Here is a 24,942-nt window from a genome sequence, read left to right on the forward strand (position 1 = left end):
CTAAGAGGAACTGTCAGGCAGAAGCCATATTGTGTCTAAACTGACCTAACAGAATTTGTTCTGAAGACAGGGTGATTGATCAGACATGGGGCAGGGGAGTGGGGAGTAGGGAGTAGGAACTTACTCAAATTTTGAAAAGGCTGGGAAGTTCTTTGCTAATACCGGCTTTAAAAGGGAGTGCACAAACAGGCCTGAAAGAAGTTTCAGGAACCTAATTAAAGTTTGTTCAAACAATGAATCTTTGTTAGTCCCCTCTTTTATTCAAGGAAATAAAAGACACTCTTATTTCCTTGGAAGAACTGTTTTCATTCAGTGGCCATTTGTTCAGTGAGAACCATCCAAATCATCTGTTAGGACTGGTAGAAGAGAATATTTGCTGGATCATGCCAGAAGTCAGTGTTTAATGAGAGTGTTTTGATGAAAATGAAGGGGAACAATGATTAATAGTTGGAGATCCAGTTTCCAAAGTTAGAGGGCAGCCAATTGAGGTTTCTGGATATGGAGTTCCATGGATCTTTTTGAAGAGTGAGGATGGCAGGGTCTCTTAGGCGAATCTTGTTTGCAGGTTGATTGTCTCCCTTGATCGCATTGGGTGCTCTCAGGAAATTTTCTGAGTGGCCCACACAGCAGCAGGCACAAAATTTGTCTCTATGTAATCTGTTGAGGAGAAGTCTCTGAAATTCATATTAAATCACCCAGCTACAGTTTGTAGGGCTTTAGGAAATTGCAATTCAAGTCTCAGTGAACCCAAGCCAGAAGGTTAGGAGAAAAAATGGAAAACATAATGAGAATGTTGTAGCCAAGAATTAGAGAAGAATTTAAGATCCAATCCAGTTTTCATAGATTTAGCAAATCCTTAAAGACCATTAATACACTAGAATTTAATACTGCCACTATTAAATACAGTGTGCTACATTCTTCCTTTGAAACAATTTTTCCTTCATCATTGTCCCCATTTCTTTCAAATATAATTCAACACTAATTTATTTGCAAAAATATGTCTGATTATTGTTTCATTTTTGTTCACAAAGCTATATTTTATCAAATTGCTTTATGTCTTCTGTACCTTTAAGAAAGAGAAAACTTTCTCTTAAATCTGGAAAAGAGAACATTAAAGAAACAACAATGTTTCAAGCAAAAATTCATAAAAATTATAATCATCTTTATCAGTTCCACTTAATTAATTCATATTCTGTTTGATCTTGGGATAACAATTATATGATTCCATTAGTTTCTTCATATGAGTTCTCCAAATTTTTACCCAGTCCACTGCTATCATCCGGTCCGAAACGTGTATTTCAAAGTACATTCAAAAGTCTTTTTTTCAAGATTCTGCTTGAAGAAGCAATTTTGATCTACAGTTGATCAGAAACACTTTCAGAGAAAATTACAGGAAAGTAACAATTGTCTATGAATGCTGGTAAACCTAGCAATAATAATGATGGGGGTAAGGGAATGATAGGCAAGGTTAGATCGAAATCATTGTAGTAAGAAAGCTAGAATTTATTGTTACTGACAGGTAGAGCACTACTATATCTTTCTCAAAAATAAGGGATCTAAGGGATCCAAGGGATCCCATGTTAGAAAATTTCTTATTTATGTAATTATTTGAAAGCCTCTTCCTAGCACATAGTAACTTGACCTTCCCCAATCCAGGCTGCAGTAGGAGAATGGAAAGTTATCTTCTCTAGATTTTGTACTGAATAAACAAAATATTAAGCAAGTTGAATAACTGTAAAAATTCTTATTAAATTTATTGTCATCGATACAATCACATTTCAGTAAATAATGAGCATGCAAACATCTATCTTTATTTCTTGTAGTTATAATACAAGTTTTCTTTTTTAAAAGGAGGTACAAGTAAAGCTTGCCAACATATGTACACGTCCTGGAAAATATGCCCAAATTGTTCATTTTCCATATTTCAACTTAACTCTTAAAATATTTAATGCTTTCAGAGATTACTGATTCTTCTTAAGCTTCACGATCCCTCCCCAGCTATTCATAGAATGTTTTATAAAAATGTATTCCAATTTATTAATTTTCATGCTTAATACAATTGAATAAGAACTGCATTTAGTAGTGCTTCAAAGTAGTAAGACAAATGATTAATTTTGCTTTAGCTTTTACAATGCCTATTAATAAACTTAAAAGGTTATTAGTCTAAGTGCTTACAGCTACTACTCGTGAGAGGAAAATACACACACATACACACAAACAATCTGTATGATCACTATTACCCAGATAAACAACAAATGGGAAGATTAAGCTTGCTTAATACATTACTTCTCCATAATTCCTTGTGCTTTTGATATTTTTCCTAAGAGAAGATTCAGAGTCATATTATATTCAATTGTGCTGTACTTCCTTCGACATAATATTAATAAAAGTTTCAGACTTATCTCAATGATTCAAAAAACTACTCAACTATTCATTTCATCTTTCACAATGGAGTACTTGAAAAAGAATAAAAAATGACCTAAACGTATTTGGTAATAATACAGAAAAATACGTAAAATAGTACATTATTATTCCATTTTTCATCAGAGGTTAATTTAGGCCATTGAAAGAATCATATGATTTTAATGTTTTAGTTTTCTAGAAAAATAAATGATTCAGTTTAAGTGATCAAAATACTCAGGCCTGCTAATGAAATTTCAGCAGAATGTCATGAAGACTGAAAAATTCATCTCTTTGGTCTTTGAGCTGCTGGAGTAAGATGGATGGTGCATAAAACTTAATGCTTGTATTTTATGCTAAACATTCCTTCAGAGACAATATAGAGTAGGAAAAAAAGAACAGAAATTATTTTCTCTTGCTTTTCTATACTTATATACTTTCTTGCATATGCAAGAGATCTCATGATATCATCAAAATTATAAAATATTCAAAGTTTTAAATTAATGTTTCATGTACACACATATTAAATATTTCCCATATGTATTGTACCTACTTCTATCTGTTAAAGTTGTATATTAATCTCTTAAATCCTGTCATTTTTTACACTGATTGAAAGTGATATCTTCTGATAACAAGAGCATAATTTTTTTTAAAGTATACTTCTGTAGTACGTCACTTAAAACAATTGTTAAAGATATTAGAGAAATAGAGAAAATTACAATTTTATCTCAGAAATAATTTTTTAAAGTGGGAGACTATATATATACTATCAAATTAAATCCAAAACGCTAAGAAGAAAAAATGTATTCCTGACATCTATAGTTCAATATTTTACCTACAAAATAAAATTTATATATTTCTATTTAACTATAATTTTAGGAAAGCAAAATTATTTTGATATGCCATTGACAATATATGTAAAAAATAAAACCATAATGAAAGCACATAGCACCATTAAATTTTAACTTCATTCTTCTTGCCAAGTACAATATGGATAATCAGATTTCATATCCAATTATTCCTTACAGCATTGTTTTAAAAACCCATCTCCTTCAAAATCTGTTTGTTTTATATTTTTCTTTCATTTGATACTACAGGTTAAATTGAAATACAAAATGTTATTAATGCAATTGAGAACAAAATTTTGAAGTTATTTAAAAATTTTGGGAAGTTGAATCACCAACTTCAGTCTAATTGAAGTGCCAGTGACATTTTTAAGGTCTCATTTTCAGTGGCTCATCAAAATTCATTTCTGATTATAAGAGCTATCCCTGATATTTGAGTATATGTATTTGACTTAATTCTGATTGCTATACCAAAATTTCCCATGACAAAATAGCAAGTCTTTCTACCATTGAAATAGTTCTGTGTAGAGAAAAGAGTTTGCGACAATGATTGGTCACAATTAACAAATACTTTCTCCCTGGCAAACCCTATCAATGAATCATTGCAAGTATACTTTGCTAGAGTAAAATTACTTTGATATTAATACTTCAGCATCTCTAAAAATGGAGAGAATCATTGCTTTTGTAAAAGCTAGGTATTAACCAAGGACAATATAGATAATAAACAAACATGACATGACATTACTCAATGTGATTGCAAATTAGTTATCTTTCTTTCTAGGAGAAGAGTTTAGAATGTTATAAACTTAATTTCTATAGGATTCATTTTGTACTTCAAAGAGATCAATAACTTGAGTAGTCCAGTCAATATGAATATTGCCACATATAAAGTCCTGTGTGCTGCCATTGAGCCTTTTATTCAGTATGATAGCTTGCTAAATATTGTATTGGTGATATGAAATAGCTAATGTTATTCTAAGTAGAGTGTCTAACCACTCAGATCTAAGTCAGGAAGATGGAAAATATATTTTGTAAAAATCCCTTATTATCTTTCTACCAGTAATGTTATCTCAAAAATGACATGCAGAATGACCTTGGCATAAGAGGAGAATTGATTCATATACTAAAATAGAAGTAGTCCCATGATACTTCATTTTCAAAAAATTATCTTGGGGCAAGATAAGTCTTGCTGAGTTATCCAGGGTGGCTTTAAACTTCCCATTTTCCTCCATCAACCTTCCCAGTACCTGGGAGGCACGTAAGTTTTTAAAGGTCAGGCGTATTATTGGCTTCATCACTTCCTCTAATATTTTGTTAATCTGCAATTATTCATATGCCTTCAATAAACCTAAAAGGTAGCCTACTAAATGAAGCAGAGCACACACACTTATGTATTAAGACAATCTGACGGTGTTTGTTACATCCAATCCAAAGAAATGAAATGTTAACTTCTTAATTTGAGAATCGTGTATTTGCTACAATTATTGAATCCTCAGAAGGAAGCTAAGAAATATAATATATATTTTTCTACAGTTGTAATAAAGTCTATGACTTTTCTCCTCTACATTTTTCTATCTCAGTCTGAAATGGAAAGCAGCATCCATTGCACAGCTAGAATCTGGGACTCTTTCTCCCATCTGCACTGGAAAGCTGTGCTCCAGGGATTCAGTCCTCCCGAGAGATAACCACGGTGGCTGCCCCTGCAAATCCCTCATCTGTTGTTCTGCATAGTTCCCCAGTGTTCCACGAATAGACAAAACTATGATAGTGGTGCATTGAGTTTTACAAGGGGACCTGTGCCTGAAGCCTTTGATATTAACTTGAGATAAGCCAGGCACCCGCTGGCTTGGATGTGGACACTATGGCAATCCCCTTTCCTCTGACCTTATTGGGATCCCCTGGACTTGCTGCCAGCAGGATGACCCTTCTGTTAGTTCTCTGTGGAATCTTGGGTCTGTCTGCATTTTTCTTTGACCTCATGGCACCTTGTGGCCCATTCAATTACACACTGGGATTAGGTTTTTCCAGAACATGTGCTATATTTAACTGAGCAAGAATAGCTGCTTCTTCAACTTAAAATTAAATATATCCAGTATCCTGTGTCTCATTCATCTTTTTGAAAGTATAAGTCGAATGTATAATACCCTGCCATAAACATAATGTTCAGCCAATTGTGATTCATGTAGCAATTTAATTTTCCAAGTAAATGTGATACTTTCCAATCAGCCCATATTGTTGTTCCTAATAACCAACCAGCAGGGTTTTGAGCTATGCAGTAGTAAAAAACTCAGTATTAAAATATCCTTTAAATGTACTAAGGAAACATATGTGTATACAACATTTATACTCATAAAATAAGACTATACAGTAAAATTTTACTTTAAAAATTTGCAAAATAAATACTATTTTAGATAAAAATTTAAAACACAGGTTTACTATTCAGCTTCACATTACTGGCAAACAGTATAGTTTAACTTTAAACTCAATCACTCTAGATACAGAAAACTCCTTCAGCAAACCATAAAAGTTTACTGTAGCTTATAAAAACTATAACTCCGTGTTTAAGAGCAATTGGAAGAAAGATATATAGTAGAGTATGATTCTAGATTGCAAATGAGTATAAGCACAAATCTGAGAACAAGTAGAGAAATTCACTTCCATTCATCTTTAAGTCAATAAACCTGTACCTGCTTCTCCAGTTTAATATTTCCCATTTGTCTCAAATGTAGTATGTCTAAAACCGAGCTAATTAATTTCACCTCTAAGCATGTCCTTCATGTTGTATTCTTTTTTTCTCTGTGGATGGCATCATTATCTAACTGGCTAGCTGCCCAAGTTCAAATCTCTAGTACCTTTGTTGGATTTTGTCTCTGGTTCAAAAGAAATATCTAGCAGTCACATAGTCCTGCAGTAACATTTCTTTCTCATAAATCCCTTCTTTTCTAAGTCCACTAGCTATTTCATGTACCCTTCCTTCCTTCCCTCCTTCCTTCTGTATTTCCTTTCTTCCTCTTTCCTTCCTTCCTTTCTTCCTCCCTCCTCATTCTCTCTGTCTCTATCTCTGTCTCTCCCTCCCTCCCTCCCTCCCTTCTCTCTTTCCTTAACCTTAAAGCCAGAGCCTTTTCACTGAACTATACCTCCATCCATTTTTAAATTTTATTTATTTTTATTTTTAGGCAGGGTCTCACTGAACTGCCTAGGCTGAATTCAAACTTATGATGCTCCTGCCACAGCCTCCTAGAGAGCGGGGATTTCAGGCACACACCCTAGCACCTAGCTCCTTTATGTTTTAGTTTGAGAAATGTTATGTCTCCAACCCAATTTTCTCAAGTTTCTGTTAATCTCCAACTTTCAATTTAAACATCCAATGACCATCTCTAAAGATTACCAGACTAGATAAGAAGCAACGCAAAGAAAATTGAGTAAACAGGGTCCAAATATGTAGAGGAGTAGAAAAGCATTAATGATAATGTTATATGAAGGGTCCTATAAGGTTCCCGGTCACCCCCATGAGGATGGAAAGGGGGAGATCTTGACCTAGGCTGGAGCGAAACAGTTTCAGGAAGGGGTCTAGCTCCAGCGTGGATCTAGACAACGGTAAGACGGATGGGTTAAAGAATCAGACTTCAGGGAGGGCACTGACAATAATATATCTCAGGTTAGCATCTCACTAGAAGTCAAGAAGTAATAAAGTACAAAATATTTATTACATGCAGCAAGATTTTTTAAAATAATTCTGAAATAATACAAAAGATCGACATATTACATCAGCCTGACAATAAGAGATTAACGTAGTTAGTATTAGGTTTTACTAATGTTTTCACAAACAAATGAATCCCCAAGAAAGTTCTACCAGGAGAAAAAGAAAATGAAATTTAGGCATTGCATCTCATTCTTTTCAGCTACTTTTTTAGATTAAGCTTCCCATACTCTCCTTAAAGGTGTGCACATGTCATCCTAAACTTCACCATATCTATGTGTGCTTTTATGAGTTATTACTAGAGCTTCTCTCAACTTAACATATTCTTCCATTTTCCTGAAACAATTTTCAATTTAATACCAAATTTAAAGGCCCTGTACTTTTCTAAACATATCTCAATATTCCTTGATGATTAATGAACTATTCTCTTCCATTTCATTCACATAATACTTTCAGTATGCTATTGCTTTGATTATTTCACTGTACTACACTGCCAGGTTTTATAGCCTTCATATTTTGGACCATTTTTATCATTTATAATACTCCAAGGCAACAATTGCACATGTCACGTGATAGGATCTCCTTTACTAGCATGAAGTTTTAATAGTTTTGATAAATTATTATAAAACTTAATTATTTTTCCTTGAATAATTAGATAAAATGTTTAGTTATTTGCACTAGTAGACTTACTAAATTTTAAATTAGAAATTAGAAAATAAGTTTAATTAGAAATTAATGTTCCATTGGTTTTGTTCATGTTTTTGGCCTTGATATGATAGTACTTTCTTGGAATTTTCTTTGAAAGTCAAGGACTATGATTTGACAAACTCATACATTTCCTATTTCTATGATTTTGAAGGGCATATTTTTAATTTTCAACTAAGATAATTATTTATCAATTCCAGCAACATATAATAACACTTTCTCTAGTTTGAGCCAGAGGTTGATGGCAGACCTTACATTTTCTACAGATTTTAAACATTCTTTGGAACATGTCCCTCAGCAGAAGTTTTTACTACAATATTTCTCTTATAATTTTAATCAAACTTAATTGACATTGGAAACAATGACCTTTAAGTTCTTTCTGCCAAAAAAATAAATTATTCTGTCCCTAATGTCCAAAGTACTCCTCTCTTCATAGAAAGACAACTGTAGTCATTTATAAAACTACTATCAGGATACTCTTACGTTAGATGAAAACCAATCATAAGTTTTAGCACAGTTGATATTTCCTTAAAAAGAGATATGAATGACAGACAAAAATGTGACCCTACCAGTTTACTTTAGTAAGTGCTATTTCTTTTTCTCCATTTACTCTACAGTAATTTCCAATAATGATATGACATAAATATGATCTTTCAGTTACCAGAGAAGCTTACCATTTTGATAATAGTATTTCCATATGAATACTATAGTTATTGTTTTACACACTATGAAATTAGAGACATTTTATCAAAATATGAGTAGTATATATAAAAATTCATGTAAGTACTAATGCTGTACTTTTTCATATTACAGTTCATTCCTGTGTGATTTGTTTGTATTTACTGTGCTGTTTTTTCAAAGTATAATGTCAACAAAATTGTCCAAATTATACACATCATAAATGTTGCACTTGAAATAAATTTATCTAAGGACAAAAAACGTTATTAATCACTGCTTTTATGTTAGAATTGACTAACTTTCAATGTTTCATGAGTAAAAATTAGATTTTGAATATTTTCACTTATAGCTAGGAACTTTTCAAGAAATTATAGAAAAAAGCATTAATGATTGACAGATAATTTGCTATCTAGTAAAAAAGGAATACATAGCAGGTTTAGGATTGAAAAGAAATATTATATTTAAATGAAAAACTGCTGTACTTTAATTTTAAATATCAGTTGAGGGTATCACCAAAAAAATTAACTGTGCTTTCTTTTCTTTTCTTTTCTTTTTCCTAAGTTATTTTATTGGTGCATTTTAGGTATACAATTCATTTACATTTATCATTGGGTGCTTGTACCTGTACATGATGTATCTTGGTTCTTATTTTTTCCCCATTCCCTGTGCACCCTTCACCCCCTCCTCCCCTCCCTATTTACACACACATCATTTACATTGTTTTCTTTTCTCATAGTTTTTCCTTTCCCTCCTTTCCTTTCCCCTTCCCCTCCCTTAACCCCTTCATCTTTGGACCTTTTTTCCTATTTCAAATTATCAGTTATTCATTTTAATCATTTTAACCCTTGTGTACACTATCAGTTTCTCACACTAGTGAAACTATTCGGTATTTACACATGTGTGTCCTGTTTATTTCACTTTAGGGTATGGCCTCTATATGCATCCATTTATCTATAAATACTCTAGTTTTTCATTCTTTATGGCTGAGTAGTACTCCATTTTATTTTAAAAAAACATTTTCTTTATCCAGTCTCCAGTTGATGGGCACTTGGGCTGTTTCCAAGCTTTAGCTATTACAAACTTTGCCACTATGAGCATGGGTGCACATAATATCGCTGTGGTATGATTCTTTTAATTCTTTTGGGAAGATCCCCAGCAGGGGAATAGCTGGGTCAAATGGGACCTCTAGTCCTAGTTCTTTGAGGAATCTCCATACTGATTTCCACAGTGTGTACTTTATTTTCTTTAATTTGTGAAAAACCCTACGTAAAAGTTAAACCAATAACAATTCACCTCTACCTAAATTTTAATTTGCTAACACTTTATGTGAATGGTAAATAATTTATAGGAATTAATTTAATATAAATTTTAATGATACAAATTCCTGTATTAGTTCCAGCTTTCCATTCATTCATTCTTACTTCTGTTACTCCTTTCTCACACACATGGAATACACTGATGAACAAATTCAAGCATTAAGTTTTGTAGCTACAGACAGAATTTTCCTTAGTATATACAACCTGCAGATCACTTTGTATACTATCAAAATATGACTCGCAATGCTTACGTGAAATAAATTTTGTCTCTGTCTTTTAAATTCCCATGGCTTTTAGTCAGTGTCAAGACAGTATTGGGTATACTTACTAAAAAAAATGTAGTCCAAAAAATATGTAAGCAGAAGGAAAAGGAAAATTCATGAATCCATGGTTTAATGAGAAAGTAACCTCAGCCAGAATGGAACAAATAGAACTGGAATGCCCTGGAGGAATGTGAAATCGCATAGCAAAGTGGGAATAAAGTAATATGTACAAGGGAGGGAGAGTCAGGAGAGTGATTTTAAGTTTATACCAGCTCTATACTTACTATAGGAGGGGAAAGGAAACTAAATGAATTAATGGCATACATTAGTTCATTGGTACATACATGTCAGTGATGCCTTCATATTTTATTGAATCTCAACGCTTACACTTTTTTAATTTCCTAAGCTATATGAAATAGAGAGTCAGTCCTATATAATCAAAGTCCTTCCTCACGAAGAATATATAATCTTACTGAGCAGACAGAATTTCAATAAAGAATCAAAAATCTCACAGGGAGAACATAAATGATCAAATTCTAAATTGTGCAGCCCTTGTTATAAATACTGTTTTTGGTTACAGAATAAAATCTTCAGTATAGGAATTTAATGGAGGTTTTGCAAAGGTCCCGCAGGCTGATGGTGGGGAAAAAAAAGGGAAAAGATATTATAGGTGGAATATCTGTGTCTAATAGAAGACAAGAGTCTGTTTCTGAATTGAGCCACTTACTATTCCCCTTCATATTTTCCATTTCTTCCATAAACAAATTACTCCAGATTTAGCACCGTGAACAAAAAGAAGCTATCTGACTATTCCACCATAAGTCTCACTAAGAACTCAACTGACTCCTCTGCTTCATGTCCCTCAGGGCCAAAATCAAGGAGCTGATCAGTCAGTTCTCTTCTAGAAGCTCCCAGACAGAATGAACTCCAAACGCCCTTAAGATTGTTGGTGAATTTCAGAGCTGTTGTAGGGGTGAGGTCCACGTTGCTTGCTGACTGCTGTTCCAAAGTCTTCCACAGCTTTTTAGTGTCTCCTGTTCTCTGCCTTGTGACTCTATTCATCTTCAAAACCATCACTAGTAGATGGATTTTTCTCAAATTTGAGTCTCTCTTGCCTCCCATGTTACAACCAGCCTAGGAACACGTGCTGCTTTTAAAGGGACTATATGGTTACATTCAACACAACTGAACAGTGCAAGATAATCTCTGTAGTTTAATCTGGATAACCCTGGTTACCTATGTCATTTCCCTTTTGCCACATAACCTAAGGCATTCACTGGCAATGAGAATTAGGGAAGAAAGCTATTTGTTTGACAGAACTTTCTACCTGTGGCACCTGATAAATTTGTGTACAAGTGCTAGAAAATAAACACCACAGAAGTAGACCTTATAAGTGAGTGAAGGGCTTGGTGATCAAAGAAAGATGGGGAGGAGGGAGAGGGAGAGGGAGAGTGACAGAGAGACAAGAAGGAAAAAAGAGGGACCACGGCGGACATTATATTGATACCTGAGGCTGAGGCTGGGCATTTCTAACACAGGCTCTGTGTCTGTCCCTTCCCAGCATTCTCCAGCAAAAATGAGGCCATATTGTCAATGGATGTAACTTGTTTGCAAGTCCACTATTTTTGGCCTTTTCGTTTTTCTCTCATTCCCTATTCCCTATCATGTGACCTAGAAAATATTCTTTTCTTCTTATTGTTCAAAATGTTCTTTAACATATGAAACAGTAACTAGAGAGAAAAGCATATTTTAATACTTTACAAATATTTCTTCCCTCCCATTTCTTTAGTGCATACTTTTAACAACTCTGTGAGATGGGAATTTTTCCATATTCTGTTTTAAAAATGAATAAATTTAAATTACAGAGAAGTGGTGAGTTCAGATTATAAATGATATGAAAATAGTAACACAATCCATAGATATCAAATATTGTGCTTTTTCTCTAATGTGTTAAGCTTAGCAAATATTCTCAATTTCAGCATATTTCATATATGCAAATTTATTTACAGAAAACATATAATTCGACTAAAGTTTCAAGCCTATGAAGAATATAAAGAGGACTCAAATCCATGTTTGCTTACATCTGATAATCTTTGTACATTTCAAAAGAATGATGTTAAAGCAGGGTAAAGCCAATTTGTTGAAGGTCTTATGTATCAGCCAAATGAATTTGGAAATAATCCTGTTGTCTATTAATTCTTCCATTTCAGAGGAGACACTGGGAAAATAAAATAATGATATTGTTATTTTATGTCCAGATGCATTACTTTTGGCCAAAGCTCTAGCAAATTGTGCTTTAAGGAAATTAATATGCAAAATAAATGAGATGATTTGAATAAATATGAGAACAAGGGCAGCAATTCTAAAGGAGAGTTTATTTCAGAAATCTATGCATCAGGTAAAAAGGATTGAAATAGGGGACTGGAAGGGAAGAGAAATGGATAAACATTTGGGATAAATATCATGGAAGAATTTTTACAGGGAAAATATTGGTTATGTGAAAGATATGATACTAGGATATCATTTTATTATATATATATATATATCTTTCCTCTTTGAAATATGCAAACCTACTCTGCTATCATGACAGTGATTATGATGACATGTGTGCATGCATGTAGTGAGTGTGAATTTATATTTTTAACCCATAATAAAATAAGGAGAATGAGCCCTCACTCAAAGATTTCAAACAATGTAAATAATCCCTTTCTCCATCACTCATTGGCCTTTCTTCCACATATATAGGTCCAAGGATGCACTGGCCAAAGAGAACTGAATAATAATGAAGTCTTTTTTCAAAATGATACGCTTGCCTATTAAGTGTACTAAATCTATATGAGGGCTTGTTCTATACTTGGGCTGCAAAAAGCAAAACCAAAATTATGTGTATTATCTAATCACTTAGAAAGGCCCAAATACCTGCCCAGTTCTTGAAAAAAGTGGATGAAAGAAAAGTTAAAAAACTTTGTTTTGTACATAGCATATAAGTGTACAGTTAAAGATACAGCATGTAACTTTGTATGTCATTATAGAAAATAATAAATGTGAGTATATCTTAACATAATATTATGCTCATATTTACATAATGGAAGAACAGAAATAACCTATTATTCTACTAGAACTCTACCTCTACCGATATTCCAGGTTCTATTTTACCTGTCCTCTTCTTTCATAGTCTACTCTGAAGTATATCAGCTGGACAGAACATAAAACTAAAATTAACAATTAGATTCACGTCATTTTTTCATGGAAACACTCTAATGGTTTCCTTTACAATGCAAAAACCCAAATCCTTTTCAGGCGCTGATGTGGGACCACATATGTAACAGTTTGCCTCCCTCACTTCCATCAAATTTTAGCTTCCCCGGCTCTTTTTCTGTTCCTTAAAACTTGTTTCACTCACTTTTACTTTTATGAAAATGTCATTACTCTTAATTGACAATCATAACTATATTAGATTTTATTACAAATAAGATGAGCCTAGAATAGTCTTTCTAAAGAGCTTCTGGTGGCTGCTTCCCCTGAAAATTCATATCTAGAATCCACATGGGCTCCTTGGCTGGGCCATCCCTGAACACCCGATCTATAGCTCTGAAAGTTAGCTTTGTGTCATTGCTTCATACTCTGTTCTCACTACTAAAATATGAGTTCTACCACACAGTGATCATAATATTACTAAGCAAATTGTGAATTCTTACTAAGTAACTGTCAAATTAATGGACTGTTTATTAGAAAGCACTAAATAGTAAGTGACTTTAAAATTTAAGTATTCCAATACCTCTAAATATGTGTTTTAGGTCTGTGAATTTAGAAAAAATTAGATATAATTCGTATATGCTCATTGATAAAGATCGGTATGTTGAAAATTATACAACAGTCACTTCAAAATCAAATTTTCTAATTTTACAATAATTACTATACTGTGGATGTTATTATTCATATTTAAGTATACTTATATTATGAATACATATGACAAAATTAAATAAATGTTAAACATACTGATATTTGCAGTATACAATATGTTTAAATAACTATAAATATAGAAAAGAAAAAAATGAAAAGAAAGAGAAAAGCAAAGAGAGAAAAAGAATAAAAGAAAGAAGAGAAAGAGGAAAGAGATACAGGGAGAAAATGAAATGGAAAGACAAATGAAGGAGAATTATATCCACAGATATGACACAAGAGTACTGTGAAACTAGAAGTGTCAGTCTTAAAGAAAACTGACTTAAAGACATTATTAATCAGTAGTTTAGTCAATTTCAGTACAGATTTATACTTAGATAGTACTATTAAGATCAGCTCAAACTATTAAAAGGGTGAATATGAAATAAATAAGAAAGACATACTTGTTTTATTGGAATTGAATGACTGAAATTGCAATAGCGTTCACTTGGGCCATCACAGCACATAAGGAGCAACATGAAAAGGTAAGTCCAAGTATCTACCTAGTAAGTAGCATGACTTGATAGGCTGTCTACATCTTATTTTGACCATTGTACACATTATAATAATTGTTTTCTAGAAGATCTTATTCATGTTACATTTTTCACATAGCAACATTCATCTGAACCTCAAGGTACCCATACTGCACATTGACACACATCCACAAAAGTCTCGCAAACTTCTTATGCATTAATTTACATGTTCTAAAATATATATTACCAATTATATGTACATTGATAGATGATAACAAAACAATGCTAAGCTAAGCAGCAAAATCATACACTATGTGATGGAGTTAGAACTTACCTAATGGGTTAATTTTAAAAATATAATTACTTAGGAGCATATTCTATAATCTGATTATAATCAATGATAAATTCAAACTGTTTATAATGATTTTGTTCAGCACTTATTCCGTGATATTGAAGAATACAATCTTTGTGAAAGAATATTAGAGTACACTATTGATATTTGTGTTTAAATTTTATTTTTCTGAAAAATGATTTTTTAAAAACTAATTATGATTTATGTTTCTGATTTATGGTTTGTGGTCTAGCTTTTTCTCCATTTGTTTCAAATATTGTCTGAAAGCGGTGGTTATTAAAAGTACTGCTGCATTTTGAGTTCTATCGATACTTATGAAATATCCGCAGGTTATGTTGGATTTGATCTCAAAATTCATGACCAAAACATTGAAAATGTGTGGGAGTGGAAGAAAATAGAGGCACAGTGCTAGGGATCCCCCAGAATTCAAGGATTGAAACTTAACGGCCACTGAGACAGTGTGAAGAGCTGCAGCCTTTGGCTCTGATTAGGTCGAGTGGGCTCGTTTCTAGCAAAGTAGAGGTAAGGTCCTTATGAAACTGACTTCACACAGCCCTGGGCTCTCTTGCCCTTGAGCCTCTGCCATGTGAGAACAGTTTTCCTCCCCTCAGAAGATGAAGCAACAAGGCTGAAGTTTGGAAGCAGAGAGAAATCCTCACCACACAATCAACCTTGCTTATGTATTGGTCTTGAACTTCCAGGTTTGCCAAACTAATAAGAAATAAATTTCTACTCTTTAAAAATTAACCAATTTGTGGCTTCTTGTTATAGCTGCACAGATGATCTAAGACTCACCAAGACCTCTAGAAAGTTGCCCTAGATATGTAGTGGGAGGGAAGTGGTGGTATAGAAATACAGAAGTTTAAGACAATCATTGCTTACTATAGAAAATGATGGGAGAGAATCCCAAAATGGGAGGGAGGGACAGGTTCAAAATGGCATTAAATTAACATGGAAAGAATCTGCAACATTATAAATAAGTCATATACAACATGAGCTATTTTATGATTTGTGTGCCCTTTATTAAATATGCAGATTTTCTTTATATGTCAGTGGTTTTGTAATTAAGAGGCATTGTAACCTGAAAACGTTTTTAAAATAAAGAGTTGCGGATCTTAGCCCAATCCTAGTAAATCAGAAAACTCTGAAATTGGAGTCAAGTAAACTGGTTCTAACAAAGCCTCCTGGTGATTCTAATGTATGCTAAAATTGCTATTCTTTAGAACGAGTTTCCTAATCATCTTTATCTTTTACTATTCTTTCAATTTTGTTTTTGTTTTTTTTTTTTTTTTTTTTTTTTTTGGTACTGAGGAATGAACTCCAGACCTTGTGCTTGCGGGGCACCAGGTGGAAACACTGAGCTAAATCCCCGGCCCTCAATTTTATTTTTTAATTAAATTCTTTTATTGGTACACTGTAGGTATATAACACAATTACATTTCTCATTGGGAATTGTGCCTTTACATAATGCATCCTGGTTCTCATGTTTTCCCCATTCCTAGCCTTCCCTTCACCCCCTCCACCCTTGTCTATTTACAAAGACTTTATTTCCATTTTTTCCATTTCTCATCATTTTTCCTTTCCCTTCTTTCCTTTCCCCTGTCCCTCCCACTACCCCTACCCCTTTGGACCTTTTCTTCCTATTTTGCATTATCAATTATTCATTCTTATCACTGATACATTGTAGGTACACAATATAAGGACATTAATCATTGGAAATTTGCACCTTTACACAATCTGTCTTGGTTCTTATTTTTCACCCTTGCCCAGCCCTCCCTTCAACCCCTCCAGTCCTCCCTATTTACAAAGATTTTGGTCCTATTTTTCCATTTTCTCATATTAATCCCATTCCCTTCTATCTTTGCCCCTAGCCCTCCCACTTCCTTCCCCTTTGCCCCTTTTCTTCCTATTTCACATTACCTATTATACATTTAGTCCTTATTTACACTTTCAGTTTCTCACACCAGAGAAACTATTCGGTATTTATACATGTGTGTCCTATTTATTTCACTTAAGAGTATCGCCTCAATGTGCATCCACTTAGCTATAAATGTCTCTAATTTCTCATTTTTTATGGCTGAGTAGTACTCCATTTTATTTTAAAAAAAACACATTTTCTTTATCCAGTCTCCAGTTGATGGGCATTTGGGCTGTTGCCAAGTTTTATCTATCAAAAAATGTGCCGCTATAAACATGGGTGCACATATATCACTGTGGTATGATTCTTTTAATTCTTTGGGGAAGATCCCCAGCAGTGGAATAGCGGGGTCAAACGGGACTTCCAGTCCTAGTTCTTTGAGGTATCTCCATACTGGTTTCCACAGTGCTTGCACCAGTCTACACTCCCACCAGAAGTGGATCAGGGTTCCGCTTTCCCCACAGCATTTGTTATTGGTTGATTTCATAATAGCAGCCATTCTTTCTGGAGTGAAGTGGAATCTCAGTGGTGTTTTCATTTGCATCTCTCGAATGACCAGTGATGTTGAACATTTTTTCATGTATTTATTTGCTATTTCTACTTCCTTGTCTGAGAAATGTCTGTTCATTTCAGAGTCCCATTTTCGGATTGGGTCTTTAAATTTGGGAGGTCTGATCTTTTTAAGTTCTTTATAGATTCGAGATAGTAGACCATTGTCTGAGGAAGAGCAAGTGAAGATTTTTTCCCACATTGTGGGTTGTCTCTTCACACTGCTGGTGGTTTCTCTTGCTGTGCAGAAGCTTTTTAATAAGAAGAGATCCCATTTGTTGATTGTTTCTGCTAGTTCACGGGCAACTGAGGTTTTTGTCATAAAATCTTTTCCTACACTGATGTCTTCAAGGGTTCTACCTAACCTCTATTCCAACTGGTTCAGAGTTTCTATTTTAATATTTAGATCTTTCATCCATTTTGATTTTAGTTTAGTGCATGGTGAGAGATACAAGTCTAGTTTTAATCTTTGGCAAGTTGAAGCCCAACTTTTCCAGCACCATTTATTAAAGAGGCTATCTTTCCTCCAGTGAGGGTGTTTGGCTCCTTTATCGAAGATGAGATGACTGAGTGTGTCTGGCATTGTTTCTGCATCTTCTAATCTGTTCCACTGGTCCTCAGGTCTGTTTCTTTGCCAGTACCATGCTTTTTTATCACAGAAGCTTTGTAGTAGAGTTGCAGGTTGGGGATTGTGATACCCCCTGCCATTTCTCTGTTACCTAGAATTGCTTTTGCTATTCTGGGTCTCTTCTTGCTCCAAATGAATTTTTGGATTGTTTTCTCGAGGTCTATGAAGTATGCTGCTGGGATCTCAATTGGAATTGCATTAAATCTATATAGCAGTTTTGGAAGTATGGCCATTTTCACTATATTAATCATTCCTACTCAGGAAAAGGGGATGTCTGTCCATTTTCTGATATCATCTTCAATCTCTCTTTGCAGAGTGCCATAGTTTTCAGAGAAGTGGTCTTTGATTTCTTTCATTAGGTTGATTCCTAGGTATTTCAGCTTTTTGGATGCTATTGTGAAAGGAATTATTTGCCCTATTTCTCTCTCAGTGAGTCTGTCATTTGTGTAGAGGAAAGCTATTGATTTTTGTGTGTTGACCTTGTTACCAGCTACTTGACTGAATTTGATTATTAAGTCTAGAAGACTTTTGGTGGAGTTCTTGGGGTCTTCTATATAGAATATCATGTCATCTGCAAAAAATGACAATTTGACTTCTTCATTTCGAGTCTTTATTCCTTTTATTTCTTTCTCTTGTCTAATTGCTGTGGCTAATGTTTCCAGAACTATATTGAACAAGAGTGGTGATAGTGGACATCCTTGTCTTGTTCCTGATTTTAGTGTGAAGGATTTTAGTTTTTGACCATTTAGTATGATATCGGCTGTTGTTTTTTCATAGATGGCTTCTATCAGTTTGAGGTAGAGACCATCTATTCCAATTTTGTGTAGGGTTTTTATCATAAATGCATGTTGGATTTTGTCAAATGCTTTTTCTGAAACTATGGAAATCATCATCTGTTTTTTGTCCTTGGCTCTTTTGTATAATGGATTACATTGATTGATTTGCATATGTTGAACCATCCCTGCATTGCTGGGATGAATCCTACTTGATCAGGGTGTATGATCTTCTTGATCATCTTCTGCATTCTGTTTGCCAGTATCTTATTAAGGATTTTTGCATCTATGTTCATTAGTGAAATTGGCCTATAGTTCTCTTTTTTGGTTGGGTCTTTCTCTGCTTTGAGGATCAAGGTGATGCTTGCTTCCAGGAATGAATTTGGGAGTATTGCTTCCCTTTCAATTTCATTGAAGAGTTTAAACAGTAGTGGCAGCAGTTCCTCTCTAAATGTCTTGTAGAATTCAGCAGTGAAGCCATCAGGGCCTGGGCTTTTCTTGGTTGATAAGTTTTTTATTATGTTTTCAATTTCATTGGTTGATATTGGGTTGTTCAGAATTTTTAGGTCTTCTTCATTCAACTTTGGTAATTCTTATGTATCTAGGAATCTGTCCATTTCTTCTGTGTTGTCCATCTTACTTGCGCATAGGTTCTGGAAGTAGGTATTGATGATCCTCTGGATTTCTGCTGGGCCTGGTGTAATTTCACCCTTTTCATTCCTAATTGCATGGATTTGGACTTTTTCTTTCCTTTTTCTGACAAGGTTGGCTAAGGGTTTGTAAATTTTGTTGATTCTTTTGAAGAACCAACTCTTGGCTTCATTGATTTTTTGTATCATTCTCTTAGTCTCCATTGCATTGATTTCTCCTCTGATCTTTATCATTTCCTCCCTTGTATGAGCTCTGGGGTTGTCCTGTTCACCTTTTTCTAGACACTTGAGTTGCAGCATCAGGTTGTTTAATTGGGCTCATTCTGTTTTCCTAATATGTGTATTCACTGCTATGAATTTCCCTCGTAAGACTGCTTTCATTGTGTCCCATAGATTCCGATATGTTGTATTGTCATTGTCATTTAATTGAAAGAACTGTCTAATTTTTTCTTTAATTTCCTCTGTGACCCATTGTTTATTCAGAAGTGTGTTGTTCAATTTCCATGTGTTTATGAAATTTTTTGAGTTTCTTTTGCTATGGATCTCCAATTTCATTGCACTATGGTCTGATAATAAACAAGGGACAACTTCAATTCCTTTGCACTTACTTAGTCATGTTCTATGTGTGAGTATGTGGTCTATTTTGGAGAATGACCCATGTGCAGCTGAGAAGAATGTGTATTCTGATTTTGTGGGGTGGAAGACTCTGTAAACATCTGTTGAGTTCATTTGTTCAAGAGTTTGATTGAGTTCTAGTTTTTCATTACTTACTTTTTGTCTAGTTGATCTATCTACTTGTGACAGTGGGGTGTTGAGGTCCCCCACTACAATTGTATTAGTGCATATATGACTTTTCATGTCCGTTAGTATTTGTTTTATATAGTTGGGCGCAGTAGTGTTTCGTGCATAGATATTTATGATTGTCATCTCTTCCCCTTGGATTCTTCCCTTTACAAGGATGTAGTGTCCTTTTTCATCTCTCTTAATCAGTGTTGGTTTGAAATCTACTTCTCTGCATAGAGGATAGCTACTCCTGCTTTTTTTCAGGTTCCTGTTGCATGGAGTATTGTTTTCCACCCTTTAACTTTCACTCTATGAGTTTCCTTTTGAATGAAGTGTGTTTCTTATATGCAGCATATTGTTGAATTTTGCTTCTTGACCCATTCTGCCAGTCTATTTCTTTTGATTGGTGAATTGAGACCATTAACATTGATGGTTATAACTGAAACGTATTAACTTGTCATTGCCATGACTTTTTCCTTTTGTTGGGTTCTCCCCCTTTACATTTAATTTCTTGTTATGCCAGATGAGTTAATTCTGCTTTGCTTCCTGGGGTTGTGATCCTCAATGTCTGTTCCTAGGATATTGTGTAAAATTCTTTGGCGTGCTGGTTTGGTATTCACGAAGTTCCTAAGGTGCTCTTTGTCCTGAAAGTATCTTATTTCTCCATCAATTTTGAAAGATAGTTTTGCAGGGTACATCAATCTGGGTTGGAGGCTGCTTTCTTTTAGGGCTTGGAATATGTTACTCCAAGCTCTTCTTGCCTTGATGGTTTGTGTTGAGAAGACTGCTGTGATTCTGATGGGCTTTCCTTTGTATGTGATTTGTTTCTTTTCTCTAACTGCTTGTATGACTTTGTCCTTCTGTTGAGTTTTTGGAATCTTAACAATTATATGCCTATGTGTAGATTTTTTTTTTTTTTGATCAAGGCTATTTGGAGTCCTATATGCCTCCCTTATCTGTATGTCAAGCTCGTTTCCCCTGTTTGGGAAGTTTTCTACCATTATTTCTGTGAAGAGATTTTTTATGTCATCTACACTCTCTCCTGTTTCTTCCTTGACTCCAATCAGTCTTATGTTATTCTTCTTTGCATCATCTAGCAGCTGCTGGATTGATTTCTCATGTTCCCTTATAATTTTGAAACAATTTTTATTTTCCTGGTCCCTAATTGCAATCTTATCTTCTATATTCGAATTTCTGTGCTCACATTGGCTCATTCTGCTGTGTAGACTTTCAGTGGAGTTTTTCATGTCCTGGAAATCTGTTTGTATCTGTTTTATGGATTCCATTTGTTTCCTATGTTGGGATTCCATCATGTTCCTGAGCTCCTCTCTAGATTTATTAATCATGTCTTGCACTAGGGGCACAATTTCTCCTGTTATCTGAGAAATTCTTTCTGATTTCATTTTTTCCAGATCCCCTTTTGTTGCCAGTTCAGTGGGTCCAGGTGTTTGAGTATCAGAGTGTTCCATCTCATTTCCCTTTGGGGTTGCTGTAGGTGATCTGGAAGTCTGGTTTTGAGACTTATTTATGTGGTTTCTCATTTCAACTGGGGTGGGGGCTGTTGGTGCCTGCTTGGATTACCTCCTCTGAGCTGGGAGAGGTGGGGCAGGGGCCGGGAGCAGCGGTAGGGATGGTGACCCAAAAGCCCTTTCCTGTGGGCTGGAAGGAGCAGGAGGGATGGTGGCCTGGAAGCCCCTTCCTCCGGGCCAGCAGCGGTGGGACAGAAGGTGGCCCAAAAGCCCTATCCTCGGGGCTGGGAGCAGCAGGAGCGAAAGTGGCTGGGAAGCCCCTTCCTCTGGACCAGGAGCAGTGGGACAGCATCTCAGAAGCCCCTACCTCTGGGTTGGGAGCAGTGGGACTCAGTACCCTGTGGTCTGGTGGTCCAGTGTCCTCTGCGTCTTTGTAGTGTGGAACCAGGTGGCGGTACAGAGAAGTGGGGGTGCGGTTCCAGTGGATTGTTGCTGGGGCATGGGCTGATTCTGTGTGTTCCGCTCAACTTGGGACATTAGTAGTGCGTGCACAGACCTGCCTCCCTCAATTCTTAATATATGTTCTTAAGCAATGTATAAAAATTTCTACACACAAAAATAAGGACTGTTGAGGAAAACAATACAGGACACAGGACATTTCACACAGATGAGGCAAAAATACAAAGAGCACAAGGATTGAGTAATGTGTAAGTTAACTAAAATATTTGGTAACAATTACATACTAAAGACATCACCAAAATTGGGAATGTGAAATTCTGTCAAATTTGATATATTGTAGATTTACATTTGAATTACTCTTAAAGGGTAATATCCTCAGGCATCTATTCATCTCTTCATATTTGTATCCATTTCCTAGATGTGCCATAACAAAGTAACAAAAACTTCTTAGTTTAAGACAACAGAAATTTATTCTTTCACTGCTCTTGAGTCCAGAAGTCTAAGATCAAGGGTGAATGTGTTAATGGAGGTGTTACTCTTTTCTTTGGGTTCGAGGGAGACACTGCCAAAATTTTTGACAATTGCAGGCAGTGCTTGATATCTTAAATAATATACTGCAAAGTTAATTATTATTAATAATCTTAGATGAAGAAAGAATAAAAGAATGAAGAAAGCAAAGACTTTAGATAGATGATAGATAAATAGATAGATGGTAGATAGCTATGAGAAAAAGTAATCATATAAATTATGTCCCATAATTTTGCAACAGAGCATGTGCTCATAGCTGGTATTTGTGAGTATTCTCTTCCACTATCATTTCCACATTCTCTTTTCTTTCAACGAGCATCACAATTCTGCATGGTTCTTTGCCTGGTGAATTGACCCATGTCTTCATTTCTGAAGATTCTGGGCCATTAATGGTTCTGCCTGAATTGGGGTTTTGTAGTTACCCATTTACTTTAATCACAGGGCATGGTAGTAATAAGATGTCCCACTGACAGGCAGGAGAAGTTACAAGAGTTGTGAATGAACAACTAAAGGCTCTGCTTGAATGTATGGTTGATGCTGCTGAGAACCTTTGTCCCAATGTGATGAGAAAAGTCCACATTCGACAAGACTTGATTCATGCCAGCACCGAAAAGTTTTCCATTCCATGTACCTTTGCTAAAGATGTCCTGTTGGAGCAGGCTGAAATTGCTATCCTTAACAAGAGTAGCCAAGTGAAGCTGATGGTGGCCTCCTCCTGTCTGATTGGATTGTGCACAAGATCCTGGATGCACTCTCACACTGCTGTCATAAACTGGCCGAGCATTTCAGCCGACGTGGCAAGACCCTTCCTCAACAAGAGTCCCTGGAAACCAAACTGGCTGAGGAGAAGCCAGCAAGTGCTCCCTTGTCACCTTGGAGGAGCTGACAGAGGTAGAGTGTTTGGAAGACCTGGATACATGTGTGATGACTCCTAAGTCCACAAGGACGAGTATTCACAGCCGGATGCTGCGGCCTGTTTCCAGGGCCTTTGAAATGGGGTTTGACCTGGAAAAGGTGCCCATTCATGTGGAAGACCCACCCTTCCCATCCATCAGGCAAGAGAAGCAGAGCTCCGGGTTCATCTCCAAGTTGCTCTCAGAGGAGGGAAGGAGGAAGCTGGAGCACTTTACTAAGCTAAGGCCAAAGCGGAGCAAGAAGCAGCAGCCCACACAGGCAGCAGTTTGCGCTGCTGGCATAGCCCCCCAAGACTGGGAGCACAATGGTCTTATGGGGAGAGTGGATGAAGGTGTAGATGAATTTTTCACTAAGAAAGTGACCAAAATGGATTCCAAGAGGACTTTCTCAAGAGGCTCGGAGTCCCAGGAGCTTAATGAAGGAGGAGATGAAAAGAAGCGAGATTCTCGGAAAAGCAGCTTTCTCAATTTAATCAAGTCCCTATCCAGACCTCCAATGGTCTTGATGACAGAAGAACCCCCCTCACCAAAAGGGGCCATCAGAGGTTCGGCCGCAGATGCCCCTAGGAGGGAGCCGAAGGCCTCAGAACACAGTGAGAATTCAGACCTCGCCGAGGAGATGAAGACACCAGACTCCCTTGAAGGCGAGGAAGCAGGACGTCTGGAGTGTGGGGACAGCAGGAGCGGCCTGCAGGGAGGACGCAGGTGTGGCGTCCAGGAGAGGGGTAGCGGTCTGCTGGCTGAGACGAAGGCAAAGCAGGAGCGGAGGGCCGCCAGTGCCCAGAAGAAAAGTGGAAAGGATGCCACGTCCCAGGATTTTCCGAGCCCAGCTTTGAGCAATGTGGAATGATGGGACTGGGGTGCCGGAGTGGCTGAATTCCACTGGGGCCTTGCAGAGAACCGCTTTGGTTTAGGAACTCCAGAAAAGAATGCCAAAGCAGAACCCAAAGTGGAAGTGGTCCCGAAGTCTCGCAGCTCCTCCAGTACACTGACCACCCCGAAGCCCCTCCTGCAGTCCCCCAAGCCCACCCTGGCACCACAGCCCAACATCCTGCAGAAACCGAGAACTGCCTCCAGCCTGAAGATGTCCCAGACTCTTCCTCTGGCCCTAGTTTCCCTAAAGTTGCTCTGCTTCCTCCTGTCCTGAAAAGAGTTCCCTCAGACAAGGAAGGAGCTGGGCAGAGTAATCCCCAGCCCAGCCCCAGGACATATTCCCAGGAAGTGTGAGGAGAAGCTGAGGCCTGCAGGCCTAGGAGTATGGAGAGCAAAAGCAACAGTCCTCCAGTAAGGATAGCCTCCAAGGCAGCAAATCTATGACTCTGGAGAAGAAGCAGAAAAAATTTCCTTTTGTGTAAAGGTTGCCCATGTCAAAGTCTTCCTGTGCAGAGAGCACTTATCAGCCATCAGAGAGGACTGGAGGCCGATACCTTTTCTTCCCTTGTGTTGATGCCTTACTCTCCTCTTTCTAGTCTTTTATTTCCTTCCTTCCCTCTAACCTGCCTCCATCTTTCCATCCCTAGTTCCTTCTTCCTTTTGTTTTCAGATTACAGAAACAGATCCTTTGCTTGATTGTCAAAGCACATTTTTGGTCTTTCCC

General features: G+C 36.2%; 1 pseudogene; it reads left to right on the forward strand.

Moving 5' to 3' along the window:
* The first annotated feature begins 14,271 nt into the window (after window positions 1-14,271).
* On the forward strand, window positions 14,272-24,572 carry LOC101718686 (F-actin-uncapping protein LRRC16A pseudogene; annotated as a pseudogene).
* Window positions 24,573-24,942: the final 370 nt, after the last annotated feature.

This window comes from Heterocephalus glaber, unplaced genomic scaffold, assembly GCF_053883595.1.
Source record: "Heterocephalus glaber isolate CG9 unplaced genomic scaffold, H.glaber_assembly_v1.0 deba00001555, whole genome shotgun sequence".
Classification (NCBI taxonomy): Eukaryota; Metazoa; Chordata; class Mammalia; order Rodentia; family Bathyergidae; genus Heterocephalus; species Heterocephalus glaber.